The 12,250-nt window shown below is 45.7% G+C and overlaps 1 pseudogene; it reads left to right on the top strand.

The window, feature by feature from the left end:
* The window catches only part of LOC102871794, a 158,591-nt pseudogene extending 157,807 nt beyond the window's left edge, over nt 1–784 (top strand).
* The last annotated feature ends 11,466 nt before the right edge of the window (nt 785–12,250 follow it).

Below are 12,250 nucleotides of genomic sequence, written 5' to 3'. Positions count from 1 at the left end.
TGATTGGTCAGAGGTCTCATGATCCTCAGGAAATGATTGCATCTGTGGTGACAAGAATGGTCAGCCTCCAGCCTGAACCTACCGATCCTTTTCAGCTGCGGCTCAGCAGAAATGAGCTGCGTCTGGAGTGCCCAGTGTCCCGAGAGCTCATGCAGGCCAGGTGTGATGGGGCTGCTTGCACATGTGTGTCATTATGTCCTGCTTTAGAGACCCCTGGTACAACGGGGGCGGGGAGAGGTCTTGCCTACCTGTCCTACCAAGTGCATCCTTCCCGAGTGTGCTCTTCTTGGAATAACTCATTCACCACTCAAAGTCACACACATATCCCTCCAATACAAACATGAAACTCCTGTCCTCCCCTTTCTGGTCACTTCTAAGAGGATACAGAAGCTCCCCTCTCCTGTTGATGGTGCAAGGGGCTGCGGTGACCAAGGCACAGCTCTCTCTGGTTTGAAAGCACAGTGAATATAACCAAAGGTCCCAGGCCCCTCACCAGTTCTCAGTATAGGCCGCAGATAAGTGCCCATCCTCAAAACAGGCCCTGGCCCTGTGTCCATCCACAGCATAGTCCTTAGACCCTGTGTCTATCCACAGCATAGCCCCCTGTCCTGTGCCCATCTGTGGTATAGCCCCCATGTCCTATACCCATCCACAGTATAGGCCCCAGGCGCTGTGCCCATCTGCAGTATAGCCCACATGTCCCGTGCCCTTCCACAGTATAGGCCCCAGGTGCTGTGCCTATCTGCGGGATAGCCCCCGTGTCCTGTGCCCTTCCACAGTATAGGCCCCAGGCGCTGTGCCTATGTGCAATAAAGTTCAGTGGGAAAGTGGGACTGCTGGCTGCATCATGAAAGGGCACAGAGCAAACAGTGCTGGGACATTGTGAATGTCAGAGATGGCCCTCGCTCCCTCCACTTCCCCAAGAAAGCTTCTGCCCCAGTCCCTTCAACCTTGCGCTCCTCTCTGCCTACACTAGCCTCTCCCCCTTCACCCCTTCTGTACTCTGTTCAGGTCTCTGTTAAAATGTCATGTCCTGGGCCTCTCCTCCATATTTCCTTTCAAGGAGGGAGTTACATCCCGTTGGGGATGAAACTTTCTAATAAATCTATCTTTCCTTTTCACCTAAAAAAAAATGTTGTCTCCTTTGGTCTTCTCGAAATAACATGTCTGAAGTAGAGCCTTGAAGCCCTGGTGGCATAGTGCATGATGCATCAGGCTGCTAACAAAAAGATCAACAGTTCATTACTCACCAATGTTTGAACCAAGAGAAGATGACAGAGGAGGAGAGGTTTGAAAGATGCTGCATAACCAATCTGCAAAATCTCCCTCAGCACCAGGAGGAAGTGGGGAGTGTGCAGGTACATTGTGCGGACTGCAATGTCGCCAAACAAAATATGTACGAATTGTTGGTGGGGGAAACAAACCTGCTCTGTACACTTTCACCCCAGTCACAATTTAAAGAGAAATAAATATAAGAAAGAAAAAAAAAAAAAAAAGATCAACAGTTCAAATCCCAACAGCTCCTCAGCAAACAGTTGACAACACCTAACAACAATAGCAGTTACACGGGAATCAATAAATCAGTAATTCGACACACAGATCAATATAACCCAAAGGTGCTGGCACCGGGTGAAAGCCACTCTTGGGGACTCTACAGGACAGAACTACTGTGACGGGATTTCCACAGCTGTTCTCCTGGGGACCTAGTCCATAGACAGCTGCACTGCCAACCCAAAAGCTGTGCTCTGGCGGTTCGAATCCACCAGTATCTATCTGTTGGAGAGATGGACAATCTCCTCCCTGCCATTTGCAACTTCAGAAATTCAACCAAGGATCCGCTATTAGATGGCCCCAGCAAAACAGCAGTGAGAGGGATACTCTTTACAGAAGCAGAGTGTCTCCTCTTTCCCCTACAGAGCGACTGCTCAGTTCAAACCACCAAACTTTCCATTCACAGCCAACCGGCTTAACCACTGCACCACCAGAACATGCTTTAAAACACTGCATTTTCAAGATTCCAGGATAATATTCTAATGATTTTACAGCGAGTGAGTTGGAAGCTTCTAGAATGCTGTGTTCCCTCCAGCTGTACCTGAGCTGGTCTGAGGTTCCTTGTCCCCTTGGCCTGTGACGTCTGACAGCAAATCCCAGAAGCACTGCTGAGTGACCCGCCCATCTGCATGACCAGGCATTTCACTGGCAGTCAGACAGCTATGCATTCACACTGCACGTCTGCACACGTTGTTGTTTTTGTTGTTGTGTGTTGTCAAGTCAGAACCAACTCACAGCTCCAGGGTGTTTTCAGAGGCAGTAAAATACTCAGTCATTGATTGCCCATCTTTCTCCCATGGAACAGCTGGGGGATTCGAACTGCAAGCTTTCAGGTTGACAGTACAACTCCTTAACACTAGGCCACCAGAGGTCTCTAAGAACACGTTGGGGGGCGGGGTGCTAAAGATTCAGGAAGTGGGGGCAAAGAGTTACACTCCCTAAAGCTCCCTGGAAGCCCCCACAGTTGAAGGCAGGGTTGGGTTTAAACTAAAGCAATCCATTCAGAGGTTCATCTTAGCGGACAGATTCTTGGAAATATCAAGGGAACCATGTTTGACTCTTCCTCTAAGATAATACCTGAAATCATAAAGCCTGTTACTAGACCAGCGTGACTTCAACAAGCACCATTTCACATGCAGCATATTTTAGGAAAGCCAGCACGAGGAATCACGCGCAGGCTGCAATTTGTTCCTGATTTGCTTCCATTACTCAAGAAGATGCACTCCCTGTCTGCCTTTCACCCCTGAGACAGCACAGAGAAGAGGCTGAAGCATCTCCAGGTGGCCCCAAGTCCTCCTTGATGTGGTCCCCTGGGTCTAGGGGAAAAGGGGGGATATTGCAGAGTTACAAGGTCTTTCAGCGTCCTCACAGAACTACCTGGACGCCAAGGAAAGATGGAGCCACGTCTACTGAGGAGAGACCCGAGTTTTCCATCGAAAAAGATGCCTGCAAAAGTTGAGTAATTGAAGTTAGAAACAACTGTTGAAGGTAATAATTGGGTAATAATTGGGTGGATACCATATGGCAGTTCAAGAATAATTGCTGGGAGAAAAAAAAGAATAATTGCTAGATGAGTTTTAAAGATAAAATTGAAAAAAAAAATAAAGATAAAATTGCTATTCAAAGAGTACTGATTTTCAGACAAACACCCACAGACATATTGAAAATATTGTTCAGCAAGATGAGTGTATTTTCTTCCCCCTCTAGAGCCGCAGTAATAAAGAACCACAAGTTGGGTGGATTGAAAAGACAGAAATGGATCATTTTATGAAACTGGAGACTGCGTCTGGAATGAAGGTATGAGCCGGAACACCCTCCCTCCAAAGACTCCGGGGAGGCTCCTTGCTCTCCTCTTCCAGCTTCTGAGGGTTCCAGGCATCGCTCCGCTCTGCCTCTGTCTTCTCCTGACTGCTTCTTTCTGTCTCTTCTCTTTTAATGAGGACACACTTCTGTTCCTAGTTCATGAAGCTCTAGAGGTTCCACCCCAGCATGACCTCATACCAGCTTAACTGATAACAGCTGCTCAGTCAAGTTTGCACTTGGACTGGGGCTTAGGAATTCAGCTTTCCTGTTGGAAGGCATGATCCAGTTCACAACAGTGAATAAAGAGCACCGAATCACCAGGCTATCTGTTTCACCAAGTCCTTGTAGACAGGACTCGGCTGTTGGTGCGATTTCAGATTGTGAGATTTCTGCTTTATCAACACAAGTATTGTCTTCTATTTGTGCTTAAGTAACACTACACAAAGAACTTGAACATTATCTAATTTGTGGGTTTCGACATTAAGTACTAAACTTCCATTTTGTGCTACAAAATCACTTCCTGATATTAGCCAGGGCTTGCTCACTGCAAACGGACACACCCACTCAGTGAAACACTGACCAGAGACAACAGAACCCCATGGAGACAGAGGGACATCCTTTAAAGACAAAAATAAAGACGATTAGGTTTTGTGCCAATCTTGCATTATCCTCTTATTACTTCCATTAGCACGAATTATTTTGCTTTCGAAAGTACAGGGAGACTATTAGGCAGGCATGGGTCTTATAATAAACCATTTCCTCAGCCGATGGGTTTTGTTTCCAAGCAGAGAGCAGAAGCCTTTCCCAGAACTGCCTTTTTCACCTTTGAGAGGAAGAAGAGAGCTGAGAGGTCTTTTTGGAAAACAAGTGACGTAATGCAATACTTCTCAGATGTGATTGGAGGATGCTCCCAGGTGTGACATGGTCCCCAGGGGTTCACATGGGCACAGGACCAAGTCCCTATCTGCAGACTTTCATGCCAGCCCTTCTTGCCCCAAGCAAGCAAGCGAGCAAGGCAGAGTGCAAGTCAAGCACAACTGCCACCATGGAGGCAACTACCCGAGATTATGTTAAATTATTCATCAATGTTGGCACTTTAAATACTGCCAAGAACAAATCGTTTAGCATAACCAACTATCTGTCTTGGAAGAAATGTAACCAAGTGTTCCTTAGAACCAAGGATGTGAGGCTTCGTTTCTTGTGCTTTGGACATGTTACCAGGGGGAACTCATCTTAGGAAAAGGGCATCGACTTGGTGAAATAGAGAGTCACAGAGAAGGGGAGACTTGTTGCAGACCGAGGGTCCCAAAGAATGAAATAATTTTATAATTATTAATAATGAGACAGACTACCAGGAATGATATAGAACAGAGAGTGTGAAAAACGGGGGGCCAGCAGTTCCCATGACTGAAGGCCCCAAGCCATGCTTCTCTGAGTATTTATTTAGAATCATAAGGAAGTATAACAACAATATGGAATAAGAAAAAAAAAGAAGTACATTGCAAAGTGGACTGAGGGAGGGAGGACAATGTGCAACAATGAATGACTTTAAATAAAAGAAAGGCAAAGGATGTGGGAAAAGTTTAAAGGAGAAGGAGAATCACCATCAAAAAAAAAAAAAAAAGAATCATAAGGAAGGTGAACAAAGTAAAATCATAAGTACAAAACAAAAACAAAGGATAATGGTGAAGTCTTTTACAGATAAGGCCAAGTTCCTCTTTATGCTAATCTCGGGAGGGAGAGATTCAATTGATACAAACTAAGAACAATGTTGACCTTAGTGCCACAAGGTGACCTTTAGCTTGTATTAAGCTTCCCTCATTTCCTGATATAGTATTTGGTCTACTATTAGTAAATTTGAAATTCGGCTTCCCTCAGAGACCCCTCAACAAACAGGCTGAAACAAGGCTGCAAAAACAGGACCAAACACAGCAGCATCCTGAAACCAGGACAGTGTGGCCCTGGGCTGTGTCTTTGTGAAGTGTGTGGTTGGTGCGGTATGGTGTGGCGTGGTGTGGTTGCTGTGGTGTGGTGTGGTGTGGTGTGGTGTGGTGTGGTAATGAGTCAGAAGTAACTTGGCAACCCCTGGTAATAACAACTAACACCCAATAGGCTGAACTCTCTAGAGAAACAGAATCAGAGAAATGTATGTATCTCAAGTCAGAACTGACTCACAACTGACCCTACCACAGATTTTCAGAGGCTGTAAATCACATAGGAGGAGATTGCTCAGCTATCTCCTGGGGAATAGCTGGTGGGTTTAAAGCATCCACTTTTGAGTAGATAGATCAACTCTTTACCCTCTAGGCCACTAAAATAGGTAAGTGGGTAGGTAGGGAGGGAGGTAGATAGATAGCAGACACATCAGATATGTTGTTGTTGTTAGGTGCCATCAAGTCAACTATGACTCATAGTGACCCTGTGAACGCAGATCTGAACCTCACCCTACCCTGTGGCAGCCTCACAGTCTTTGATGCACTTGAGCCCGTTGCTGTGGTTATAATGTCAATTCACCTGGTTGAGGATCTTATCTCGTTAGCCATCCCTCCACCTTTCCAACCGTGATGTCCCTTTCCAATGATAGCCTGTCCTAGCAACGTACCCAAAGTATGTGAGACAGAGCTTTATTCTCCTTGACTCCAAAGAAGCGTTCTGCCTTCACCTTCTCCAAGACATAACTCTTTATTCTTTTGGAAGTCCATGGCTTTTAGCTCTTTTCATGGATGACACCCTTGTCGTCTAAACAGCTCCTTTGGTCTTCCATCATTGATGTCAGTGCCTCAGACCTATTTTTGAGATGATTTTTAAATTCATGTGGGATAGACTTAAGGTCATATGTTAGTCCCTGTGGGCTTGTTTTCATTTTCTTCGGTTTCAATATGAATTTGCACATGAGTAGTTGGTGTTCTGTTCCGCAATCAACACCTGGACTGGTTTTGACTGCTAACATTGAGCTTCTCCAGTGATTCTTTCCACAGACATAGTCAATCTGATTCCTATGCAGTCCATCAGGTGAGGTCCATGCATAAAGTCGCCTTTTCTGGTTTCTATTCTATGAATAAATCATTGAATGTATAAAATTCATTCATTCGCTCCCCAGCCTCATTTCTGTCACAAAGTTCACTCCTTCTAACCACGATTCCTTAGTCATTGTTGCCAGCTTTATCATTCCAGTCACTGATAATTATTAGTGCACCTTGATTGCATGTTTGGTCAACTTCAAACTGCAAAAGTCGGTAGAAATTCTCCATTTCCTCCTCTTTGGCTTTAGTTGTTCATGCATGTATTTGAATAATACTCGTATTAAGTCCTTGTATTCATAGGAAAAGTGTCCTATTCACAGCGTTGTGCTTTAGGAATAATCTTGAAATTGTCTTTTTAACTGTGAAGGTAACACCATTCCCATTCTTCCTTAGTTTTCATTTCCAGCACTGTAGATCATAGTAGTCTGTCTGATTCAAAGTGGCAAAAAAATGCAGGCAGTTGTTTCTTAGGAAAAGCGCAGCCTCCGTTCTCCTTGGAAAGGCAAAGATGGGGAAGCTTCATCTCTCGTACTTTGGGATGTTGCTAGGAGAGGCTGTTCCTCGGGAAGGGACATCATGCTTAGGAAGGTGCATCAGTGGAAAAGAGGAAGATCCTCGAGGAGATGGACTGACGTAGAGACCGCAGAGATGGGCTCCGGGATCAGAGGAGATGGACTAACGTAGAGCCCAAGCGATGGGCTCCAGTGTCAGAGAGAACTGACTCTCCACCATGTAAGAAGAGTCAAAAGCAGGACAGGCCCCTTCACCTGGGGTCTCTAAATTTTGAACCTTCCAGACCCAAAGTGAGATTGATGACAAAATTCTTCTACCAGAGCCAACACAGAGAGAGAGCGCCTTCCTGTAGAGCTGGCCCCAGATTTCAGCTTCTGGCTTCCTGAGCTGTGAGAGAATAACTGTTTGTTGAAGCCATTCACATGTGATATTTCTGTTGCAGCAACACTCAGGACCCCAGACAGTGCCGACATCTCTAGATCCGCTCTCAGAGAGAATGCCCATGGAGCTGCTCTTAGATGTGCTTAGTGTCTCAAAACCTTTGAACCACAGAAACAAGAGGTATCAACCCGACTCACAGCAAAGCAGGCCAGCCAGCAGCCGGGTGACATCTCACCACTGGGGTTAAAGAAACAACTCGAGTCCCTCGAAGGAAGAGCTCTTCTCACTTTCTCCCAGCAATTTCATAAACAGAACTTTGCGAGAGGATCTGAAGAAGTAAATATTTAGAAGATATGCTTGCTGGTAAAAAAAAAATACATCTATTTCAACAATAAATATTTAGGGGAAAAGAGTGTTTCTTCAAGTGACACAAAGATGAGTAGTTCTCGCACTGAAGGGGAAGAAAGTCTGTCTTCAGTTAGTAATAAACGGTGACTCTATTTTCATTCCCTATTTTTGAGGAATCTAAAATTACCCAACAAACTTGAAGGCGTTCCAAAACCTTGGGAAACCGAAAAGTTAACCCTCTGGTGAGGCACAGTGAATGGATCCAGACCTCTGGCCATTTGTTTCCGTTCTGCTGTGGTTATAAGTAGATTGTTGTTCTGTTGTTACTATGTGCCATCGAGTTGCCTGCAACTCATAGCGACCCTATGTACAATAGCCTTAAACCCGGCTCTATCCTGTGCCAATCTCACTGTCTCTGACAGTCCCACCCTGACTACCCCAATCACTGAATTGATCCATCTCATCGAGGGTCTTCCTCTCTTGTGCTGTCCCTCCACCCTCCCAAGCATGATGTCCCTGTCCAAGGACTGGTCCCTCATTATAACCTGTCCAAAGTATGTCAGACGAAGCTTCAGAATCCTTGTCTCCAAGGAGCAGCCCGCTTTAACTCTCTCTCTTTTGATATAAAGCAAAGCATTTGCCGTTGTACATTTTTAATTGACCTTCCAGAGGCATGAAATACTTTCATTATGTTGAGAAACAATCCCTGTTACCCATTTCTGAATGTTTTTACTATTCCAGTACAAAGCTAAACACTGCTGAAGCAGTAACTCCAGCTCTGGTGGCTTACTTCACTATTCGCTAAGATGACCACTGTCTTCATCCACCAGTTGCTCTGGGGGAGAAGGGTGGGTAGTATCTTCCTTTAAGGGCTTCTCATCTCAGAAACACAATAGAGGGTCGCTGTGAGTCAGAATCTGTTCAACAGGAAGTCTTGGGTGGATCCTGCCCATGTCAATCGCTCAAACTTTTATCCCTGCACATTTACTATTCTAGGTATTTATGTGGTATTTGACTTTGATGTCTAATTTATTTCATTTACCGTACAGTTTTCAATGTTCATACTTTTTGTAGCATATACCAGAATTCTATTTCTGGGCTGAACATTGTTCTAATCTCTATCAAGAGCCTTTTTAGAACGCTAAGGAGCAAGGGTGTTAGCTGAAAGGACAAGCTGGGTTGAAAGCAAGCCGTGGTATTTGTAGTTGCTTCAGATGCCTGTGAAATCTGGGCAGTAAGTAACCAACCAAGTCCGAAGAAGAACTGATGTCTTTGACTGGTGATGTTGACAAAGAGTATTGAATATCCCACCAACTACCGAAACAACAAGCAAATCTATCTTGGAAGAAAAGCAGTCAAGGTGCACCTTCTAGGCAAAAGGTTGAAGCTTGATTTCACTTGCCTTAGGCCTTAGGAGGCACAAATCCTTGGAAAAAGTCGTCATGCTGCAAAGGAGGGGGTGAGCAAATGAGAAAGTGACCTTCACCAAATGGATCGACGTGGTGACCGTGACAGTGAGTGACTGGAGGGTCACCACAGCAGAGGCTGTCAGGATGGCATGAGATCCGCTACGGTTTTTACCCGCTGTATGCAGGGTCACCGTGACGCAGCGCTGAGTCATGGACACATAACAACAACATGAGTTTATCCATTCATCTGTTGATGGACACTTGGGTTGTTTCTACCTTTAAACTCTTGTGAATCATGCAGCTGTCAGCACTGCTGTACAAGTGTCTTCCTCTTGAAAGAGATTTTTTCTTTCAAATCTTTTGACAATTTAACCAGGCATAGAATAGTTAGGTGGTATAGTAGTCAGATGTTTAACTTTTTAAAGAATCGTCACACTCTAGTCCACTAAGGCTGTAGTATTTTATAATCCCCGCAGCAGCAGCTGGAGGTTCTAGTTTTTCTCCATTATCTTCACCAACACTAGGTTTTTCCCCAGCTTTTCTGATGGTAGTTTTCCTAGTGGCTATGATATGACTTCTCCCCATGGTTCTGAATTGCATCTCCCTAATGCTCCCTGAGGGAGCTCTGGCGACCTAGTGTTAAGACGCTGCACTTCAATCCTGAACACACGTGGTTCAAATCCACCAGCTGCTCCTTGGGAGAAAGATGGACAGTCTCCTCCCATGTGATTAACTGCCTCTGGAAACCCACTGGAGTGTCAGCTAGCGGTTATTTCCAATTCCCTGGCCCGCAACCACAATGCTCCATGAGGGAACTCTGGTGGCCTAGTCCGCAGGGGGTGTGATGTAAGGCAAAGGCCACACCATCTGGCAGTTCACATCCATCAAGGTCCACCAAGAGAGAAGAGAAGCAGTCTCAGAAACCCAGTGGAGGGGCGGCTATGAGTTAGTTCTGACTTTAGAGCAAAGAGTTTTTTAAATGCTTCTTGGTGGCCTAGTGGCAAGAAACTGTGCTGCAATCATGAAGGCACGTGGTTCGAGGCCACCAGCTGCTCTGTGGGAGAAGGATGGGCAGTCTCCTTTCCTGGGATTGACTGCTTCTGAAAACCCGCCAGAGGGTCAGCTATGGGTCGGTTCTGACTCTTAGGTACACAACAACAATAACAATGGCGGCAAGGATGACAAGACTTCTTTGGCCATCTTATCAGGAAGGGCCAGACCTAGGACCTAGTGTTTTTTTAAAAAGTTATCTATAGGACCCATGTGAACCAGAATTGCTGTGATGGCACTTAACATCAACAGGACTGTAAGAAAGCAGCATTGGAGGCGATTAACGTCAAGAAAGCAGAATACAGTGAGAAGCAAAAGAGAACTCAGGAACACGAAGGAAGATGAGGCGGGAACAGAACCGGTCCTTTGGACCTGAGCCGCCCCCCCCACCCCCCGTTAAGTGCTGTGGAGTCAAGACGACCCAGATTGACCCTCTGAACAGCAGACCCTGCCCTAGCCTGATCCACCCTTATACTTCCTGACACATTAGAGCTCATTGCAGCAGTCACTGCTGTCAATCCACCTGGTTGACCCTGATTCACCAAAAAATTTTGTCCCTGCAGAAAATGAAAATCCTCCTAACAGTAGACATGCATTTACTTCACTGTTTCTTCCATTTTCCTGGTTTCCAAAGAGCTCAGAGTTAGACAGGGCTCAAGGCAAGGCCTCTCCCGAGGCAAATTTCTCTGGGATAAAAATCCACTTCCTCTTCCCATGCTTAATTCATGCTCCAAGCTCTTAAACATTCATGTTCACTTTAATGGCTTTATGGCCTCTGCATTATTTACTATAAACTGTCCAAATCTCCTGGAAGCACACGGGCCTAAGATCAGTTCAAAAGGATCTGTTCATCCCAGCTTCCCAGCTGTCCAGCCTCTGTCCTGGCATCATAGGGGTTTAACTGCAGATCAGGGCACCGCAGTATGTGATAATTGCTCTTTCTTTCTGGAAGGTTCTTTCTTCCACCAGAGACTTTAGTGTTCTTCCTTTGCAAGGAGGTTGTCATGTTTGAAGGAGCCCTGGTGGTGTAGTGTGTTACATTCTGGGTTGTTAATTGAAAGGTGGGCAGTTCAAACCCACCAGCCTCTCTGCTGAGAGCATGGGGAGGAAGTCATCTCCCATGAAGATTCTCAGCCTGGGAAGCAATAGGATGAAAGTAGGTTTTGTTTGATTTGGGTGCTAAGTTTGAGGAAGAAAGAAAAGAAAATGACAAGCCTCCATTTTTCATTTGGTCGTTTTGGTTTCTCCAAGCTAGATTTTAAATTCTTAGGAGCATGGAGAGGAACTCTAATGGTGCAATAGTTGAAAAGCTAGACTGCTCTTTAATGAAAGGTCAGTAGTTCAAATCCACCAGTGAGTCCTTGAGAGAGAACTGAGGCTGTCTGCTTCCACAAAGTGCAGCCCTGTGGATGGCTCTGTGCTGTCTTAGACAGGGCTGTGCAGAAGCAGAATAGAGTCTGCAGCAGTGACAGTGAACAGTGTGCGCTCGCCCACCCTCCACCTAACGTCCACACAGATGCCCAGCACAAGTGTTAATGTACAAGGCTGCTATGCGGTTGCTATGAGCTGGAACTGCCCCAACAGCACACAGTAACAGCGCACAGTAGGTGGGAGCAAAGGAGGTGCAGAGGTTGAGGACTCAGCTGCTGACCAAAAGGTTAGCAGTTCAGAGCCACTCAGAGTCTCAGGAAGAGGCTATAAGTGGCAGAACAAGAGAGGAAGTAAGATGGGATTGTTGCCTTCAAGTAAGGGTGGTGAGTTGCTTACTTTGGGCACACATCAGAAAGGACCAGTCCTTGGAAAAGGAGTCCATGCTTAGTAATGCATAGGGCCAGAAAAAAAGACCATCAATGAGATAGATTGACACAATGACAGAGACAAAGACTCAGACATCGGAAGGACGGTGCAGGACCACGTGTGTTCCCTTCTGATGTGCAGAGGGTTGTTAAGAAAGGAACAGACCTGAGGGCACCTGACAACATTGTTGTTGTTATGTGCCGTCGAGTCATTTGCGACTCATAGCGACCCTATGTACAACAGCCCTAAACCCTGCTCTATCCTGTGCCAATCACACTGCCTCTGACACACCCATCCCGATTACCCCAGTCACTGAATCAATCAACCTCATAGAGGGTCTTCTGTTGGTGATGGGTTTGGTGTTCATGGAACTAC

Source organism: Elephantulus edwardii, unplaced genomic scaffold, assembly GCF_000299155.1.
Source record: "Elephantulus edwardii isolate Elephantulus edwardi_28Jun2011 unplaced genomic scaffold, EleEdw1.0 scaffold00127, whole genome shotgun sequence".
Classification (NCBI taxonomy): domain Eukaryota; kingdom Metazoa; phylum Chordata; class Mammalia; order Macroscelidea; family Macroscelididae; genus Elephantulus; species Elephantulus edwardii.
The sequence above is the reverse complement of the archived record's forward strand: the minus strand, read 5'-3'. Positions and strand labels throughout refer to the sequence as shown.